The sequence below is a fragment of the Bradysia coprophila genome, unplaced genomic scaffold (assembly GCF_014529535.1).
Source record: "Bradysia coprophila strain Holo2 unplaced genomic scaffold, BU_Bcop_v1 contig_138, whole genome shotgun sequence".
NCBI classification, from domain to species: Eukaryota; Metazoa; Arthropoda; class Insecta; order Diptera; family Sciaridae; genus Bradysia; species Bradysia coprophila.
This window is the reverse complement of record NW_023503409.1, coordinates 5,816,838-5,838,045: the sequence shown is the minus strand read 5'-3', so window position 1 is coordinate 5,838,045 and position 21,208 is coordinate 5,816,838. Positions and strand designations below refer to the sequence as shown.

Genomic DNA, 21,208 nt, shown 5'->3' with positions numbered 1-21,208 from the left:
GTGTTTACTCGTCCGGCATGTACTTTGCGTTAATCCGTTCGCTGCAGGTTTTTCAAACCCTATTCGGTAAAATGGGAAGAAAAAGTATTTGTTTTTCCAAAATTGACTATTTTAGTACAGGAAAGGGCAATCAAACTTCAGTCGGAATTTGCTTCAGCTGATTCACTCACACAAACAGCATTGGCTATGCATGCACGTTTATATGGTTCTACGACTACCAAACGCATGCGTGAACTTGTAAATCGGTATAAGCTAAACACTCAAAACCAGTTTTGTTTGTATGAGTGAACCAGCTAAAATTCAGCTGACCCAAACAGCTGAAATTTGGTTCTACATTTTGAGCGAACGGAGTCATTTTTCTGACATAGGGGTCTAGACTGTAAAGCGTCAATGGAAGAAGATTTTCGTATTACATTAGTGAACATACCGAGACCTTATCGCAATAGGCAATAACATTCATAAATCGATTCTAAATGCCCATATCGGCTCACCATGGTAAATCAACTCATTTCACCCCATTTCAAATACGTATACTCATTACTTCCTTCGAAAACAAAATCACACAGCAAATTATCAGCTACACATAATCTTCGCTCAAAGTAATTATTTTCTACAGCACACTTCTGTTCAAAAACATTTCACCGAAATAAAGCATAAAATGTAAAAATCAACCCTCCTGCAGGAAATGACTCAGAAAAACAAAAACTCATATACCAATTCGTATTGTGACCCAAAAAATAGTAACCCTAGACCAAAAAATATAAAATTTTAAAAATAAAATTGATTTCTTTTTATCAAATGCATCTGGTGTCTGCAACAGACCGTTGCACGGAACAAAGCCCTCAGAGGTCTATGAACTCGAAAAAAGGTACATCTCTTTATGTTTCTTACATGTTGTACGTTCGTATATAATATTGGTATACATATGCCATGATGTTGAAATGCTTTCGGTTCTATGGCAGATATTTGTGCCTATACGTGCACATTTTACAGCATCGAGTATCCGATTTCATAGTGTTAAAAGTCTCAATTAAAATTGGCTGTGAGCGCACGACGTGTACATATAAATTATATCCCCGAAAAAGGTGGTTCATTTCATCTGGAAATTTTGAACACATTTTTTTTCCTATTTGTGTTTATTAAATTCATTTCACAAGAAATCTGATCGTCTGGTGATTTTTTTTTTCTCTCTCTGTACTATTTTTGGTTGAGAGTCTATCACAATCAAAAATATTTGTTCAATGAATTTTTGGGAATTGCACACTCACACCATTGATCAAGTTGTACGTATAAATGTGATATACCGGCACTCCTTTGTATTTACGTATAAAGAGGATATATATGTACGTTTATATTGAACAAAACTAAATCTACCTCACAATTTCAGGAAAAAAAAGGAGAGAGACCACTTAGGCACGCTTTTTTTGTATTAGATACGAGGTGATCGTTATCGCTGAATGCACAATAAAAGTTCCCTCGTTGGTTTTGTTTTTTTGATTTCGGTTTGTACGTTTTCCTTAATTAAAATTGTATAAACAGCAAAGAACACTCCTTCACTGCACAAACAACATTTTAAAGTGCTAATAAATAGACAGCTGCACATTATATTAATCTCGTCAGCAGTATACTACTGAGTCGGTAGTTTTGCTGCTGTTACTTGCAATAAACGGTGTTGTGTCGTCGTTGTTTGATATGCTTACTACTCGAAAATCGGAATATTTTTTTTAAATTAAGTATTTTGTTATTAATTTCAACACATTGCACAACTACACTTAGTCTCGGAACTGAATTTTAGAAGAATAATTTTCATATGCTTCACATGAGATTTGTCTTCCTCACAATTACGTTTTTAACCTATTACAGACGGCATGCATATGACCAGTTTTATTATCGGGTCGATTACTTCCATTGATTAAAGTATTTTTAATCTGTTGATTTCAAATCTTGTACTTCAATGTTTCAATCTAACATGCATTTTACTATATAAAGAACCATATTACCCAGAGCTTGTCATTATTTTTGTCGTCGTTATCGATAACATATGAACAACCGTATGTGACAGGTTAATATGACATTTTGAAGCAATGATTATGATGGAGAATTGTCGCACACAAGATCAAACTATTCGATTTGTAAAGTTTGAAATAAAGCTAAAGCTTCGAAATATTATACGTTTCCATGAACTCGAAAAAAGCATTCGTCACTCAGTTACATAGATTACGATTGGAGTTTGTCACGATGTGAAGCTAGGATGCAAACATCGTTTCTGACGTGTGAAATCGGAATAACCAATAATAGTTAATAAATCATCATGTCATCACATATAGCATTAAGGAGTAACATCATCAGAAAATCGACAAACAGGAAAAGTAGACACAAGCTAGTTTGATTAATAAGGCGTATGACGATTTTATTATCAAATCTGGTAATTCGAAATGGTCATAGTTTGAAAAACATAATCTGCTACTTCATTTGACTTCAGTATGCCATAAGAAAATACTAGCCAGAGCTCAACACTCGGCTTCGTCGTCATCGTCGATTACAGTTGAGCCAATGCTCAGAAATCTAGAAAGTGAGGCATACACTGCGAAAAGCTAAATTGTAAAATTTGGATTGTAAAAGATCTCAGTATTGTGTGAGAAAATAGTCATTTTCGTAGCAAGTGTTACAAGTTTGTCCTCTTTGTCGCGTATGTACGACCTATAAAAAAATGTTGTAAGGCTGATTCGGAAACTAGAACGATCAAGACTTATTGGACATTGACATTTTATTCACATTATTTACAATGCTTCATAATAATGACACCTTGCCCTGCCAAGTTTATAGGCTCGAACACAAATGGTTGTCACGCTCCAATGAGAAAGTGAAAACTGTACAGTATCAGGGAAACAATTGTAAACCGACGAAGAAGATTAAATGGTTTGAGAGGGTGTTAAAGACTCCAGCCGCTAATCTGAGAAAATTATTTAATTGGTTCTGTGTCCATGGCAGAAGTTCTTAAGCTAATTTATCAAAAACCAGTACAATCCATATGCCTCCTCACAACCCAACCGTAAGTCAACCCACCTTCTATAATAACAATATTTTATTATAATACGAAACGTGTGCGGATTTATTGTTCGTTGACTGTTGAATGTAATATAATGAAAGGAACGTTTTTTTTTACCCTATTCACTGTGTTTTCTGAATTATACCGTCTATAATTTATCTTTATGGGACGTTATAATATCTGCACTCCATTTCATACATTATGAAAGCACATTATACGAAAATTCTCTTCCTAAATTTTTATTAATATCCACATAAGCTGCTGCAGTTCTTGTTTCTTTTATGTTGGCCAATGCAATTTTTTTTATTATATTCATGCATAGAATTTTGTGTATTTTTCAAGAAGGAAGCATATGCGAGCGAATCATGCATAAGTTTTTATAAATATAAATAATATTGGTAAGTGGGTTAAGGATGAAATGAATAGTTAAAGTACATTTAATTTTATATGTACATATAATAATCGGTTGAAGAAATTTTTATATTCAGGCAACCACCTCCACTTTATCACTGATGATACTGCTGATTAAGGTTTAAGTAAGGAAAAACCAATTTCTCGTTTTAAAAGATTTTTTTTTTAAGACAACGATGCATGCATGCACTACGATGCATCAATAGTTGTTGTGTCAGAACAGATGTTATAGGAATTATTTAAATATATGTACGACGATTATATTAACATTAATGTAGACTTGAAGATCGTAACACTTCAATTACTATATGTTGATCTTAAAACATTATATTCAAGTATACTGTGAGTTTTCAGGTGAGACTCGACGTGATTACTAAATTACTGTATTTATGTTTCATTTCAGGTTACAATTGATATAATCAGATTGAGGTATTCCAAGTAATACTCAAGGTGATACTTCAAAAATGTCTAATAATAATTTAGTGTATACGTTTCTATTCTGAGACAATATTGCATTGATATGTCAGTACACCACACAGTGATATAATAAACAGTGCCATGGTGCTATTCCAACATGGTAAAAAAAGGATAAGAAATTATTATTCTTGCAAATATATTCGCTCTGAAAAGCATTCTGGAATCGCATTTCGAATATCTGTCGAGTTGAGATATTCAAAATTCGAAAATGTAATAATAATGGAATATAGCATAAATGGATACAATGTGGCACTGACATTGTGACAGATTGAAAAAGGACAATCGAAAATGAACATAAAGAGTATATTTATTATAATGTGCGACAGTGCGACAGTTGGTCACTCGAATGTTATTTTTTATTTTTTGAAATGTAATATTTTCTGTTTATTATGTCTCTGGAGAGGTCAACGCTACGATATGGATGTGTGCGTGTATATGATATGGGTGCATTAACGTAATTGTGTACTGAATGGATTTTGAGATAGGCGGCTGCTGCATTTTATATTTTAACAATATTTTTTAACTTTATAAACTGCTCTGAGGATAGTATATAAGTTAGTGTGTCAAATTTTAGAATTATTAATTGAAGAGATATGATGCAGAAGCAGCTGAACCATTAAATGGAATGGTATAATGTGTTCCTACCTTAGATAATAATTTTAGAAATGAAAATTTACTAGTGGAATACCATCTGATTGCTTTTCGAGTCTAAAGTATTCATGCCACCACCGAACGTTCGAAACGGAGTGTAGTGTTTTTGGTATCAATAAAACATTTCAAACAGTCAGAATATTAATCGAGAGGGCAACGATGGTACTTCCAAGTCAAGTGTATGCATCAAAGTTTTAGTTCAGCTATTAATGCGGAACAATCAAATTTTGTAGTTTCCTAAATTTAATGAAGTCTTTAGTGCCGCTATCAGTTATTGGATGCTATTTTGATTGAATTCTCCTAATTTGATGAATTAAATGTTAACCAGATGACCGAGTTCAAATGGTTTTTATTAAAATAGTAATCCATTGTGTGTAAGCGAAATTGCGAAGCGTTTTATATTTTATTAAATTTTTTATTGCTATCGTGTCCATAACATTCATATTCCTTCGAAAATTAATTATCAGTAATATTTTATTTATTCCTCTTTGCAATCGATAAAATCTGCCATTTTATATACGAAAATAAATAAAACACAAAAAATAAAATAAAAATAGAATTCGCACTGCTGCAGTCAATTTTAATATCAAATCCATTTCTCCACTCGTATACATGGTTATTCCCAATAGTGATGATGACACTATAAACCATAAAGAATAAAAATAAATTTTTAATTTGTTTGATGCCACTCTCATTTCATAAAATACAAAATAAAACGAGAGCGAAAAAAAAAGAATGAACAAAAACCAATGCCACGACGAACGAACGGGAAAAAAAAATTTTTACTGCAATAAAATATAAAAATAAAAACGAAATCAAAATAATAAACAGGCATGCATCATCAGCACAAAATCATTTATTTATATTCCATTTTCGGGTAGCATTTTTGCTTTTATTATTACATGGCTGAGTATAAAATAGTTTTTTTTTTGTCTCTAATAAATAAATTTCCATTGATGTCGATGTGGCTTCAAGTATAGCGAAAATCGTATATCCAACATCTACTTGTTTGAATTTCATTTTCCGAACATAAACAATCGTCGTATATATCTATATCTCTATACATATATTTTCGGTAAAAGGATATGAGGAACGTAGCAAACAGGACGCGAATATATTGCTTTATTGTGCTTTTATTGGGTTATTACATGCGACATTAAAACATTTTATATTATTGTTTGTGTGGTGATCTTCTTAACGACGTAAATAATAAGGGGGTGCTATTTCATTTACGCATATGCATACAGCTTAATGAAATTAAATATTTTCGGTACTTTATGAATTAATCATGTTTGATGAATTTATATCTATACACGTCGGTCGGAGTCTACAGAGAATTTTTTTTATTACTTCTCTTTCATAAAATGACGTGATACATTATAGCATCAATCAAATTGAATATTCCGCCAGATATTAATGACTATATAGAGTCAGTCATCAAAATTACTTTCCATTTCAAATATTCGTCAGGTGCTCATAAAAGTTACGAAAAAAAGGATGCAAATAAAAGGTTCAACCAGCACATTACGAACAGCTTAGTTGATTCAACAACGAAAAAAAAAATGAACGGAAGGGTTTATGGCATCATTGTAAAAATTCAATTCGAAAAAAACGTCAACAATATAATGATTCGTTGAACCATCACATTTCAATGAAAACTTCAATCTAACATCCGTGTTATTTCTAACAAATTGTGTATGAAATTAATACAGGACAGTACGGGGTAGAGTTTTGTAATAATGCACGAGGTAATAAAGCAACTTTTCATTTAGGGTAACATGGATTTTAATGATTCATGTCGTACTTTCATTATTATTGAATATATAGTTCCAGAGAAATGCTCACAATAAATTGAAACAATCCAAGCGAAGTATGAAATTTATTTTGTATTTTTAATAGCAACATGAGGTAGAGTTTAATTTACTTCATGATTGACAAACTTATCCTCGGGTTTTTGTTTAGTACTTCACATTTCAATGGGAAAAATGATTAAAAAAATTGTGTCTGAAGTCATTGTTGACTTTGAAGCAAATTTCTGGCGACGAGTAGTTCGCACTAGGCCTCATCGAGGAATTGATTTATATCAACCAACCCACCAATCAATCCAAATTCTTTTCTCTGGAAGGGAATCGACATTAACGATTCAAGAACAAAGATGATCACAACTGGTTAAATTCGTCCTGTCCTGAGGTTCGGGAGGAAGAATTACATTTCAGTAATTAAAACATTTGGGATAAGACAAATCTTACACTGTTCTCACGAAGGAGTTAAAATGAAATTTATGATAAAATGAACTTCTGTCGATGAAACACAAATTGATTTTGTATGGTAATTCCAAGCATTTTTTTTAAATCGCATCTTATGCTGTTCATAATTAACGATTTACCGTTTCTAAAAGTTTCAATTTGGAACTAACTTTAAGTTTTCCTTGAAATAAATTAAATCGAACCGTTTTCGAAATGAATAAGTGTCCAGCGTGTCCAGCCCATATCTACAATGGATAATTAATGCATCGCAAAATATCGCCTCCACGAATGACAAATGATGTCAACTTACTGATTCATTGACGCCAAAAAAAAATTGTATTAAGTCATAATATTTATTGCGTTTTAATCTTATCACAATCATAGCTCAATCTAAATTAAAAATCTACCCAAAAACCAGGTCTAATATTTCAAAAAAAAATGTCAAACATTCTGACCGCAATAATTTCCCTTCAAAACATTTTTTTTTAAATAAATCATAAATGCAAATCGCTTACTCTGCGTGTTCCCATTGCAAAAGCATTTATATCATCACACATACACAATTTTATATGCATAACTTGAGAAGGGTGTCGAATGAAAAATAAAAAAGTAAGAAAATTTCGTTGTAATATCTGCCACATCACAATATATCACATAGTTGTGTGTTGTAAGGAAGAGAGAGCAGAAAAAAAAATGAGAAACGAAGATCTATCTTCAACCATTCTTATCATTCATACACTTAGTATTCACACCAGCGTTTTGGCCATATTTTGAGCACCTGTCTCTGGAGAGCGCCGCTAAATTGTCAGTCTTAAACTTAAAACCGAAGAAGAATTTATATCCGCATGTAACCTGGTAGTTGGTTGGGTTGGTATAATACGTGGCACGATAATGTGAGCCATCGTCATCTATTATTTCGTTTTGGATTTCATCTCAGGGATCTGGGGATTTTAATTTGACATTAATATAATTCATACATTTTATATATCATTGTCGGTCGGGTAGATAATCAGATTCATTTATTATATTTTCATGTGGATCCTTTTTAAACTTTTTTTTGTTTTTTTTTTTATTTTAACCAAAATTTACCGGGCAAAATGTTCCTTTTTTAAATATATATTTTAATTAAATTCATCACAAATTTATAGCCCCAATTAAATGCGTTTAATTGCATAATAAATCAATTTTTTTCCCGTGAAGTTTTATGCTAACATAAAAATTTATTTTTTGTTTAAGTTGTAATTGCTTTGGTATAAATTAATTATTATTATTTTAATGCAATTTATAACACATTTTGTGTAGATGTCGATGGTAGAATTATTTCCGTGTGAGGCTATTTGCAGACAGCCACCACATTATTACCATTTAAAATATTTCTGTGCGAGAATATTTTGCAATTTGCAAAGCTATTTGAGTTATCCATAGAAGATGACATGCTATTTTCTGAAGTTTCACTCATTTTTAGTATCATCTGCGTTATATAACCTGTTACTTCCTTTGTTCAAAACATATTGTAGTATTTAATGCAAAATATTTTACTTCATTTTAGCATACTTAACTTTCAATATATTAGTAGACACATTAACTGAAGGTCTTCCTCCAATTTTGTCTTTTCTGTCGGTAACAGATGATTAACAGTTTCTAAAATTTAACAAGGTCCTCGTTGACTCCAGTGTAAAGGTTACAAATCGTTGCCTATACTACGGATCCTTATGAGGATTTTAGTAGTGAAATTAGCTGATTATGTAATCTGGGTGTGGATACAAATAATTTGAAAAAAGCTGTATACCCATTTGTATTCAAATGAAAGATTTTACAATTTAAAGATAGAAAATTTCGCCGAGGTTTTTCGATTCAGGTATTGTACCTAATATCGAAACAACATTTCCTTTTTGTATAGCTACACTTATTCGTTGAATTAAGTAAGATGTTGAGCGCTTTTCGTTTGTTACATCGGCAATTTTACTCCCTATTTTCTTTATCAAATTGAGTGCAAGTTTTCCGAAAATTCCAGAAGTTTCAGAGGCGACCGGCACGAAAACAAATTGATTTGATAGTTCGGAATAGTGATTGATTTTGTCAACTTCTGCTTTCTTGGCTGCATGTCCTGCATGTTTTGATGTTGAGCTCAAATATGATGGAGCGAAGGTGTCTCTGCACGTATAATCCCAGAGCAATGATTTGCCCTTTGCCCAGGGTATTAAAGTTAATCCGTCTGGCTTCTTTCCATCTGGTCTAGAGCAACCAGGTGGTTCCAAAATTGCAGGTACTTCAGCTGATCGTAGCGATCGTTGAAGGATATTGTTCACCATCGCATGTCTGACTTTTGTACCTTTGGCTTTTGAACAAGATAGCCCATGTCGTCCGAATTCGGTTACTTTTTCTCCATAGATGCACTTATGAGGTTGGACAATGGTCGTACCAAGACGAAGAGACATTGCGATTCTGAATTCGTCATTAGACAAATGTGTTCCCAACTGTGGCGATGGTAATACTTGAAGCCAAGCGCCGGTTTCTGTTATAGAATTAGCTAATATGAAAAAAGCTAATCGTAATACATCGAGCATGTAGCCTATTTTTGAAACTAAATTTGCTTCAGCTGTTTTCATCTGATCCACACATAGAATCAAAACTACGCTTTCCCCGAATAACAATCAAAACTGTTTAAATACGGTTGAAGCTGTTACACAAAAACAATTTACAGTGAACGACATCTCAAATGTCTCACTGTCAAATTTTTCTGAGAATTTTATTGTGTCATTGCAAATTCACAATGACATTCTCTGAAAAAAATGACAGTGAGATATTTGAGATGTCGTTCACTGTAACTGTAAAAAATCGAAATTTTATGTTAGGAATTATGTAGGATTTTAAGAGAATTAAAAAAAAATTGTTCTAATGCCAAAATCTATTATTTCGTTTTTCTCTTCTTTTTTCTTATGAAACCAATGGATGGTCTCTTCAGAAAAAGTACGCTTCCTAAACAAAATTGTTGGCAAAAAAAACTGTTTAAATTGTCAAATCATGAACATTCGGTATGTTGAAAGGATCATCACCCTTTCGTTTATATTAATTTTCTTGTAATTTCATCATCTCTACCATTATAGCGACTTGGTGTCATTTACGGCGAGTGTTTCTGTCGCAAAACTGATAAAGTCAATCTCATTTACCAAGTCGTTCTCATGAAAATAACTACCGAATTGCATGAAATTTAATGAATTTACCAACATCCAAAAGTATTCTCTCTGTCAAATATCCCAAAATTATATTGACGAAATTCTATTTAAAAACTTTTAAACGGAAATGTCAAAATGATTTGATTTCTTCTTTCAAAATAAACAATTTTTCAGCAAAAAAAAAGTTGATTTTCTATAGCCTTCAAGCCATTCTTTTCGATTTCTCCGGTTGTTTCTGTTATTACATTGGTGTTTAGTACATTTTCCATTCTTCAGTTCGGTTGCTACATAAAAAAGTAACTGATAGAAACCGTCCCACGATTTATTGTGTGCAAGAATGTTGAATGAGAATGTTGATTATGCCAACGGTAAAATGAAATTTTACCAAAACGTAAAAAGAGTTTTGTAAGTACACCACATAGTTTAACTTATTATAGCCAAGCTAAATAACAAAATCGTAACAAATGGATGTATACAATTATGAGACTATTCATGGCAACACGAGGCATGGGTAGGCACACAGGAAAGAAAAATCATTGAAAATGAAAATCAAACGGAACGAGAAAAGTTTCGACGTGACCGAATAGTAATCAAAAATATCGTTATATGCCAAGGGCTCAAAGAAAATTGGTTCAAAATTTCATTTGAACTGTCATCAATGAACGAAAATTTCCGATATTGTTTTGTTTTCTTGATGAGAAACCAACTGATTACAGGGAAAAGTGGTTTTACAGTCGTGTGGTGGCAGAAAAACAAAAAGGGGAAGAAAATAAAATCTTTTCTTATAGGAAAAATTCACTTATTTCACGAATTTCTTCGCAAATAACAGATATATTCCGATACAGCCGTATTCGACTTATACAATACATTATGTATAGAAAAGTGATTGGTTGTGCCTGTATGACACAAATTGGCTACATTTTTCTGGGTGGCTGTTACAACAATGAAACAGATAAAATAATAATCAGAAAATACAAATGGAAAAATAAATGGGCAATTTTAGTTCAACCCTCTGAAATTTCATCTTCGTTCCTAGTCTAGTGCCATAATATTTATGATTATTGAAAATTTGTAACTCTTCCTAACACACAGAGATCGATATAATATTCTGAATTGTCGTACAATTCGATATTTCATGGGGATACGAAATGAGACATGACTTCATGCATTCTCTCATTTACATTTGTAACATGGAAATCATACTATGGAGAATATGATGCATATCCGTTAATGGTTTGGCCATTTAATTAAAACGATGCATCATCATCATCATAACTTGGTTCATAGTTGCAAATATCGTACAAGAATCTATTGCAATGGATTGAAATAACATTTTCGGTGGGTAGATGCTACATTTGGCATGGTAATGCCCAGTAATATAGTTACTATACTCCGACTGAACCAACCTGTTCCGAAATGAAACATATTCAATTATTTATGGGCCTTCTCCGGAACACTAATTAAAATCATAAGAATATTTCGTTGGAATTTCAATGATTTGTTTAAGATGTAAAGTTGCGGGCATTAAGGGCACTAAGTGAAGAATAAATCAAAATTATTGATTACAGCCAAGGACAGTCAAAAAAGTGTATTTTTATGATTTTCGTGTTTATCGATTTCAGCTGTTTTAACAATACAAATTACAATGGCAAAACAGCTGAAATCGATGAAACACGTATAGAATAAAAATTCACTTTTTTGACTGTCCCAGGCTGTACGTTCAGAATGGATCAGCTTGTTGTTTTAAACAATAATAATATTTTGGGCGGGGAAAGGGATCAGTTTTTTTTTGCAAATCTATATGTCACAGTTGATGTAATCATTTAGGTTTGAGTTGGAGACACATCAGATTGATGATTGAAGTAAACATGCGAGTAAGCTTTTCTTCTAAGAAAATTCGAATGTCTTAACATGTGACGCATCAAAGAGTGCCAAAGGATTGACTTCCTCTTAACGAAATGATTATTTTCACATCGAAACCACCAAAATGACAACAAATACTACAGTTATTTGTTTAACGAGCCGCGTAGCTCGATTTGGAATTTCCGTTTTTTTTTCCAGAAGTGAACGCAACATTATTCGTCTGTGATCCATTTGTTTCTCCACGAAACAAAAATATTTTCAATTTTCAAGACAAAAACAAGAGTGACAGTTCGGTGGAGAAAATGTCTTTGTCAAAAAATAGGGTAGAAACTAGACAATTTCTATCCCCAATTGTCATCAGGCGAAGCGTCATTAAAACATCCTTTTTTCATGGCGTTTTGAGTGGAGAAAACAAGTTTAATTACACTCATTCAGTGATAAATGCTTTTTAAGCACTAGTAGTGTATTGTCACACTGGGCCTACTGCCTCGACTAAAAATCTAGTTCCTTAATATATATTACACACTTGTCACGAAGAAGTCGAGGCTTGCCGAGACTGATAGTGACAAGTGTGTACTCTATTTTATCACATAAGCGAAAACGACACAACAACATAGACCTGAAGTGTAATTTTTGAATTAAACTTCTAGGTAAGTAATTTTGACATCCGAACACCGCGCGTATGTGATAATAGTAGATTATTCACCTCTGTGCACATGTTTATTTAGACACTTGGGGAGTTATTGCATGAGCCGAAGGCGAATGTTGTAACCCCAAGTGTCTAAATAAACATTTGGACAGAGGTGAATACGCTATTTTATCTACCGACGGCGAAATAATAGCACTTTTTCACTGCTATTATTTCACCTAGGTAGATAAAAAGCTTTTATCGTCCAGTTGTCGGTTGCATTGAAGAAACAAACAACAAATTGTGGAAAATGTGAAATATTTTCCGGATCGCGATGGAGTAAAAGGTCCGAGTGCCTAAAAATTCTATAAAATTGTGAGTTTTCACACGGGAGTGGTTAATTGTGATATCTTTGTATCTAAACAAAGTGTGCAAGACTATGTACAAGAAGACTGTTCTGTAGATTGATTGACGTCAATTGTATGTCCTCTTTTTAAACACACTCAAACTTCAATCAAACAGCACCTCTCCCAAAAACATAAATGTGATTTTTTCTGTTTTTTTTTTCTCGTTTTGAAAAATATGGTGTTAATGTTTATAATTGTTAGTACGGTTGTACCTACATACAGGATAATCGCACATTTTGGAATTGTAGAGCACTTGCGTCCAGACCATAATTACACAGTAAATTTACAAATACAACGCAGTAAGGGGTATATAAATATCCCACACACAGTATATCAAACCAATAATTTCAAACGGTTGTTTTGTTAGTTTTTCCCATGGTATATGGGCATATTTGTTGCTTTGTTTAATTCTTTTTTAAAAGTGTTTACCATCAGGTAATGTTCCAGATGTTATTGCGTGCACTTATTATAAATGAAAATTATATTTTCGATCAAACAAATTATAAATGTCGGTTTACAGTTTGAATGGTGGTTTATGATTGTGTCCTTTCCGTTTTGTTCTTCTCATCGTTAACCGTAACAGCTATGCTATATATGGTAAAACATGTTGTTTTTCTATTGAACATGTAACAATTTTCAGACAAAATGTTTTTATGGGAAAAACGATGAAGTTTCAAACCCCTCAGTGATATTGAGTGGTGAGTGCATCAGATTGTTAATTTATTATTGAAAAAATAAAAAATTCTGACAGCCTATAGCATAGCTGTTAGTGTGTCGATAAAAAGTCCTTTCACAAAATAAATCTTAAAACTATGGCACACTATCACCGCAAATTCACACTCTTCAATCGCAATATTGAAAAGGTATTAATGGTTGTTGCAAAATCAGACAAAACTCATTCATCCCACAACCATAATCGCCATTCAATTTTGATTCAAATTAACACTTCAAATAATTAGTGACCAATAGTGTCCGGGCAAGTACAGCTAGTTGATGTACAAGCCATTGTTATGCAATTTCAAATTCAACTATAATAATGTATATTATGCCGACTAAGCAATCAATTGAAACAGTCAAAACGTAATTGTTAAATGCGTTGCATTATTATTCAATATAAAATGATTTGGTGATGAGGTAGCTGTTATGCATGTGGTAAATTATCGTTATTCAACTAAAACAAAAAAATTGTTACAGGATTATCTCGAGTAGTGCAAGCATGAGTTTATAGAGTGAATCTCATTCCGGTCAATATAAGGCCTCGTCAGTTCGTACGAAATATACTTTTTAAAGTCAATGGTTGTTCTGGCAATTTATGAGAATTAAAGGATAGTTGTATGTGTTCAATGGGCATCTTATACCGATTATGTTGCACTTTGATTTCGATTTTAAACTTTGATATTCTTCTACACGGCAAGCGCATCACGGTGAAACAATGTGATATGTCATTGTTTAAATATTTTTCGACAATGCCAGAAGATCTTTTACGTCACTAGTTTTCACATACATTTTACTATATAAGGTCAGCTTAGAATAGTATCTTTCTATTCCAAGCTCACATGATATGCTTATTTATCGGTCGATGATCGACTATTATTAATCGTATGGCAAGTCCACAATACTTTTATCAAAATTAACAAAGTATTTCACTTAAAGTTCACTAAAGTTGAAGACAATGCGTCTTCACCAACTTTATTAATTATCATCACTTCACACATTAACGTCCAAGCGTCTTAACCAATCAATTGCTTCAGAGGTCGCTTCGTTTAACGGCGCGTCGATGATGGATTGCAATTCGTTTTTAAATGTTTGGTATTCAATTCTCTGCCACTTTACTCTATTTAAAAATAGCCGAAGATCGCTAAAACGGGAAAGAATTATTGAAGTTTAAGATTTCAGTTTGATGTTTCGACGTACGAAGTAGCAGGGCCTATTTTTGGAAAATTCAATTTGCTAAATTTCCCAAATTTGCTAAATTTTTCCAAACATTTGATAAAATTTGCTAAAATTTCCCAAAATTTTCCAATTTTTTTTTAGCAAATTTTGGAAAATTTTGGGAAATTTGAGCATATTTTTGGACATTTTTAGCAAATTTGGGAAATTTAGCAAATTGTATTTTCCAAAAATAGGCCCTGCCTTATAGGATTACGATGCCGTGTGTAATTGATGGAATTCGAAGCAGACGGTAAGGGCAAAGTGTTTGCATATGTTCATAGATGACGAATCTGCAATAAAAATTTTGCCTGTCCGTCTGTCCGTCACGTCGATATCTTGAGTAAATCAAATCCGATTTCAAAAAAAAAAAAATTTCCCTGAAAGATAGTCGAAATAGTGAGGCTAAGTTCGAAGATGGGCATATTTGGGTCGGTCCTTCGTGAGTTAGGGCCACCTAAGTGATTTAAGGTCTTTTGGTGATATTTATGGCAAAATAAACGATGGAAATGTAAATGACACGGCAAATGATAGGTATTGTCAATACCAATCCAGGAAAAAAAGTTTTTTTAAATCGGGTGAGTGGACCGTGAGTTAGGGCCTTAGAAGTGAAATGCTACTAGGGCCATATGTGTATTTTACATAGAACTCGAGTAAATTTCATTCGTTTTTCGTAATTTTTGTTTGATTTGGAAGGTAATCGAAGGCCGAATAGAATGTTGTTGAAAAAAAATTAAATTTGGGTCCTCGGCCTAAGGCCGCTACTAGGGCCTTATGTGTATTTCACATATAACTCGAGTAAATTTCATCCGTTTTTCGTATTTTTTGTTTCATTTGGAAGGTAATCAAAGGCCGAATAGAATGTTGTTGAAAAAAAATTAAATTTGGGTCCTCGGACTGAGGCCGATACTAGGCCCTTAAAAAAAATAAAAATTTTAGGGCGATTTGAAATTTTTGTTTTATTTGAAAGGAACGTCGTACGGGGCTTCGTAATTGCGCTATGCGCAATTTGTAAGATGCACACATTACATAATAATTTTACTTTAACTACATTAACCGGCGCAATAGGCTTACGGTCAAAGTAGGGTGACAGTGCAGGCCCGGACTGGCCATATATGGCAACTAGGCAAAGCACAAGTGCGCCTTTTGGATTTTGCGCCTTTTCAGAAATAAAATGTATGTACTATTGTATCGCTGGTCTAGATGATATTATGAAACGTAAAAGGCGCTAATTGTAATTTCTATATTTTGTCGTTGAAAAACGCGAAAATTTTCGTCTGCGACGCTAATGAAGGAAATCGTTAAACCTTCAACGGAATACAGTTTCACCTTCGATTTCTGTCGAAAGAAATGAGTTTTCTTTAGTTGCTTGACGGGTCAGATTCTTTGACTGACTGTCTGAATTTCGATTTTGGTTACCTTAATTGGAAATGAAACTCATTGAACAATCCATTTTTATTCCATACAAAGAAACACCAAGAAATGTTTTTGCTGTTGTTGGTGAAACTTTGGGATTTTTAAACGGAAAGTTCGGTTGGTCGATTTTAACATGATTATGATTTAGCCTAAATACGACTAAAATAAAAAAAAACAGTCAAGAAGAATCGCCAAAGTAAAATCGCCAAAAAAAATTTCTTGGCGGTTCTTCAGACTTCGGCGTTTCTTCACACTTTGGCGATTTTTCTTGGTGTTTCCTCGTTTTTTGTTATTTTGTTAAATCACAAGAAAAATCGGCAATGCGAGAAGAAACGCCAAAAAATGTGAGGAACGACCAATTTTCCATTCTTGGCGTTTCTTCGTCGATTCTTCTTGGTGTCTCTTCGCACTTTGGGGTTTTTTCAGGTGATTCAGCAAATCAACAAAAGATGATAAAACTCCAAAAACCTCTAAAGTTTAAAGAAGCGTCTTCACATAAGAAACGTTATTTCGTAGAAGGATAAAATGGCTAGGATCTTACGAAGCGCGTTTATGTTACATTTTGTAAAAGGTTAAAATTACTATGATCTCGCGATGTGCCTTTATATTACATTTCGTAGAAGGATAAAATTGCTAGGATCACACTAAACGCTTACGTTTCGTAAATGGATAAAATTCGCTAAAGTGTGATGAAACGTGAAGATATAAACAAATCATTTTTGTGTTTTTTCACACCTCGACGATTTTTTTTGCGTTTGGTGATTCCTCTTGTCGATTGACCATTTTTTATTTGTTACATCGCCAGAAAAAATCGCCAAATTGTGAAGAAACGCCAGAAAGACAAATTTTCTATTCGTGGCGTTTTTTCCCATTTCTTAGCTTTTCTTCCTTTTTCTGACGTTTCTTTACACTTTATGGATTTTTCTTGGCAATTTCTTTTTTGGCGATTCATCACAAGAATACTAAAAAATCAGGGAAATCGGTTTATTAGCGTTTTTCACTTTTAATGTATTTGGTAATTTTCTAATAATTCTTATTTTAATCCTAAGCAAGTTTTCAATAGAATTTCAGCTTCGAACGGTTCATAAAAAAAATTCGCTCCCTCTGCTCGCGTAGTATACTTAACAATTTAGTACTTTTATCAATTCCAACTGTAGCATAACAAACTGTATCCGAAATAATGTATAGGATTTGTGCAAGTAACAGCTGAAAGAGAGCATATGCTTATATTCTTTCTAAATAATAAGTTTTCGTTTTTTGCGCCTTTCGACTCATCGCACAAGTGCGCCTTTTGGGAGCCAGTCCGGCCCTGGGTGACAGACGCACTAGGGTCACGTACGCAATAGATATACGGGTTTGTACGGGGCTCAGTCGCAGCAAACGCTCCGACTGTTCTGATGGCTCGTTTCAATTCAAATTTTAGAGAGCAGAATCGGATTAGTTTGGAAGCTTTTCCAGCTACAGTTTGAAAACTTTAGAACAAATACCGTACAACTACTTTTTTAAGGCCTGTTCAGACGAGACTATCTCCACGTTTTTCAAAATAGCACCACCTCGAAGAAAGAAAACCAAGAACACAATAAAATAATTATCTTGTACTAAAGGAAAACACGCACATAAAACAGAAACTTAAGACGCCTGTAAAGAAAATGAGTTTTTTTTATGAAATAATTTCAGTACAATAAGCATAGTTCGACATCCGACGCAAAGTATTTTATTTTCGATGCAACGAAATAAAATAAAACTTATGTGAAGTTTAAGAGGGGTTACAAACGCTCCGAAACTACTTAAACGTTTATTATATATGAGTTTGTGTATTTTATTTAAAATTTGCATTTCATATACGTATATATCCCATCGCATTTAACCATTGAAATAGCTGCTATCCTAAAATGGTTTTAGATAAAACGAACGCCCAACAACGGAACATATGTAGTTTGTATGTAGAATGACGCTTTAAATAGTTCAGAAAGTTCACTCTTATATTTGAATTTTATTTTAATGAAAATTGTAATCACATTTATGGGAAACTTTTAGTTTTTGAGTGTGCTATTTGCATTTCGTAAAATTTGTGTTCTGTGCAGTTTGTGCTCACCCATTGCTTCGAAAATACATATTTCTGCTGTATGCTAAATTCCAGCACAAAACGATGAGGATATAATGCTATCGTAAAGCTTTTGGGAATGATTTTTTTGGTTCAGTTCTTGTTAATGGTGAAAATATTGAATTGAAATGGTAATAGTTCTTCTATTCTTTTACACTGCGATTATCCTGAGTGCACTATTTGGTTGAGGTGAGTTTCATACATATATATATATGTACGGATCGTTGTTCGTTGTGCAATTGACACAAAAGCAAAATGCAAATTTTTATTCTGTGAAAATGGCATTTATATTTGCGGTTATGATAGAACATCAGTTTTGTAAAGTACTTAATACAACGAGATATAAAGGAATGTGGAAATGCTGAACGGAATACAACGTTTGTACAGAATTCAAATTGATACAGAGGAACAAGTGAATCATTCAACATCAATAAAATACATTTCACAATTCCATTTGAAGTGGGGTGCAGTTGTCAATAGAATTAGCAGATGAGTCAAAATCACAATCAGTTTAATCATTGCGGTAATATGATAATATTATTGTCCATCATGATTCATGATGAAGACGATAAGTCAACAATGAAACTATTATGTGTCTTTCACTTTCTTATGACAATTAGTCATTATGTTCGAGCCATTTTGGGTCAGGTCTCTTGATTGATTAATTTCGATTGAGATCTCTCAAATTTTAACGATTCCAAACGGAGAAATTGTATCATTTCTGCGAGTCGAAGCGTGAGCTGCCATTATCATTTCCCTGGTCCCAAAATAACTGATTTTAATATAAGTTTTTATTTTCGGAGAAGTGATGGCGTATTTGATGTAGTATATCATCTGTTATCAACAGCAATGTCTAAATATAAGCAATAGCCTCCGGCTAATGTGGCCTTATCTAGTGAAAATTATGTTAAAACAAAAGAAGTAAAAGATTTTGCATTCGATGCTTCCAACAAAGGAAGTAAAAGATTCAATGATTATATAGCAATACGAGTGTCGTTTCTAGGAGGTTGATGCAAAAATAAAGATAAATAAAGTCAAAATTGAGGCCGCTACTGAAAGACATCAGATGCAACACATTCACCTTTTATCTTCCAACTCTCGATAGATCTTAGATCAACGTCGATTTGCTTTCTTGCACACATTTCTATAACAATTTATAAAACCGAAAATGTCACCAGAGGCCATCATACACTGACTTCCATTGCCATCATTTCAATTCAAATAATAAAGAAAAGAAAAAGGAAAATTTAAATGGACTGACTCTCCTAACAATAAAAATTGTAAAAACGAAATCGTATTCTTAGAATTGGAGCTAAGTATATAATAAAGTCATAAATCAGTAGCCGGTATCCACAATGAATTTCTCGTAGGTTAAACACGATTTCTCGAATGAATTTTCATTCATCAAATATCGCTTTCACGGCAACAAATAACAATAATCTAATCCACATGCAAGAATAAGTAAAAAAAAAAATCCAACAAATTTTCCACCACAAATTAAAGATAATCATCATTCATCATCTAAACGAAACAGCCATACTTAAAATATTTTCGTTTCCCTCCAATTATAAAATGTGAATTTAATAATAACATGAAACGATATTCAACATTCTAGTTCTATATTATGCCGAAAATCCACAATTTAAATATTTATATATGCAAAATAACACACACAAAATTATTTTCTGCAGTATTTAGTATTATATATTTTAAATTCAATTATAACGTCCAACAACAACCTATTCAGTGGAAAAAAAAAATTGTGTATTCACTACAAAAACAACAACCCGTCTGTGTTCCGGGGTTGGAATGAGTTCATCGGGATTTCGCAAAAGGGATAATACATATTCGGATATATGTTCGTATCTAGAGCTATATCCACAACGATACTCTATATATACATTTGTGATGGAGTGTAGAGATATACCTTTCGTAAAATGATAATTCCGAAAATCCGCCAGAATGCTCTGGAAGAACTCATTTAGAAAACAATGAACAGAATATTTTTGCATAGAAATGATATGCGAGAGGTAAATTAGGGATTTTGTAGAAGCGAAGTGGAAATCATTGTGGATTTACTTAAGAGGAAAAAAAGAACGGTAAAGAAAAAAATTGGGTTTCCCCTGTTTCGGTTGTAACTGTTAAATGTAGCTATTAAATTTTCGAAAATTCGTTCGACTTTACTTGTTACATATTCTTAATTATTTGAAGAATTACTTGAATTGGTCGACGAAGACAGGAAATTGCCTCAAAAAGACTTTTTTTTAAAATTATCAATAGATGTCAACACATCTCTCAGAAACTGCTAGTCATCTGTTATCGACAAAGATGACAAAAAATCGATGTATTCTAGTTTACATTGCTTTACATAGTAAAATCTATGGTAGCACTAACGAAGTAACAGATTTCTATACTTTAAACAAATGAAGTATCGTATCAGATCAGATAAATGAGTAAGTCGCCCTTTACAAAGAGGGAATCTTTTGGATTTCGACTGGCCGAAATCGGCACTATTTTTTCCGGGACTTTTTTACATATGCCTAGTTAGGCCTTGGTGCCTAGGCCCCAAAACCAGTCTCAGATAACTACTAAATATGGGTATCGCTGTAAAGCTGAGGTCCTCCACATTCATAATAAGTAATAATTTAATCAAATAATTGCATTAGTGAGGTCACAGAACTCATCAAAGTTCACCGAGGTTGCTTTGATCTCGAGAAATTTTCCGGAAGTCATATTTTCGTCCGATAATCAGCAAATTTTATTAAATTAATATTTGCCCAAGGAGTATTTGACCTCAGCTCTCCAACGAACCCACACACGCCCGTGTCCTCGTCACCTTACGGAAATGAAA

General features: G+C 33.1%; 1 long non-coding RNA gene across 1 annotated transcript; it reads left to right on the top strand.

The window, feature by feature from the left end:
• Positions 1–3,365: 3,365 nt before the first annotated feature.
• Positions 3,366–20,941, top strand: LOC119073727. The gene is made up of 3 exons (XR_005087078.1): positions 3,366–3,377; positions 9,341–9,345; positions 20,816–20,941. It is a non-coding gene; the product is annotated as an uncharacterized LOC119073727 (long non-coding RNA).
• Positions 20,942–21,208: the final 267 nt, after the last annotated feature.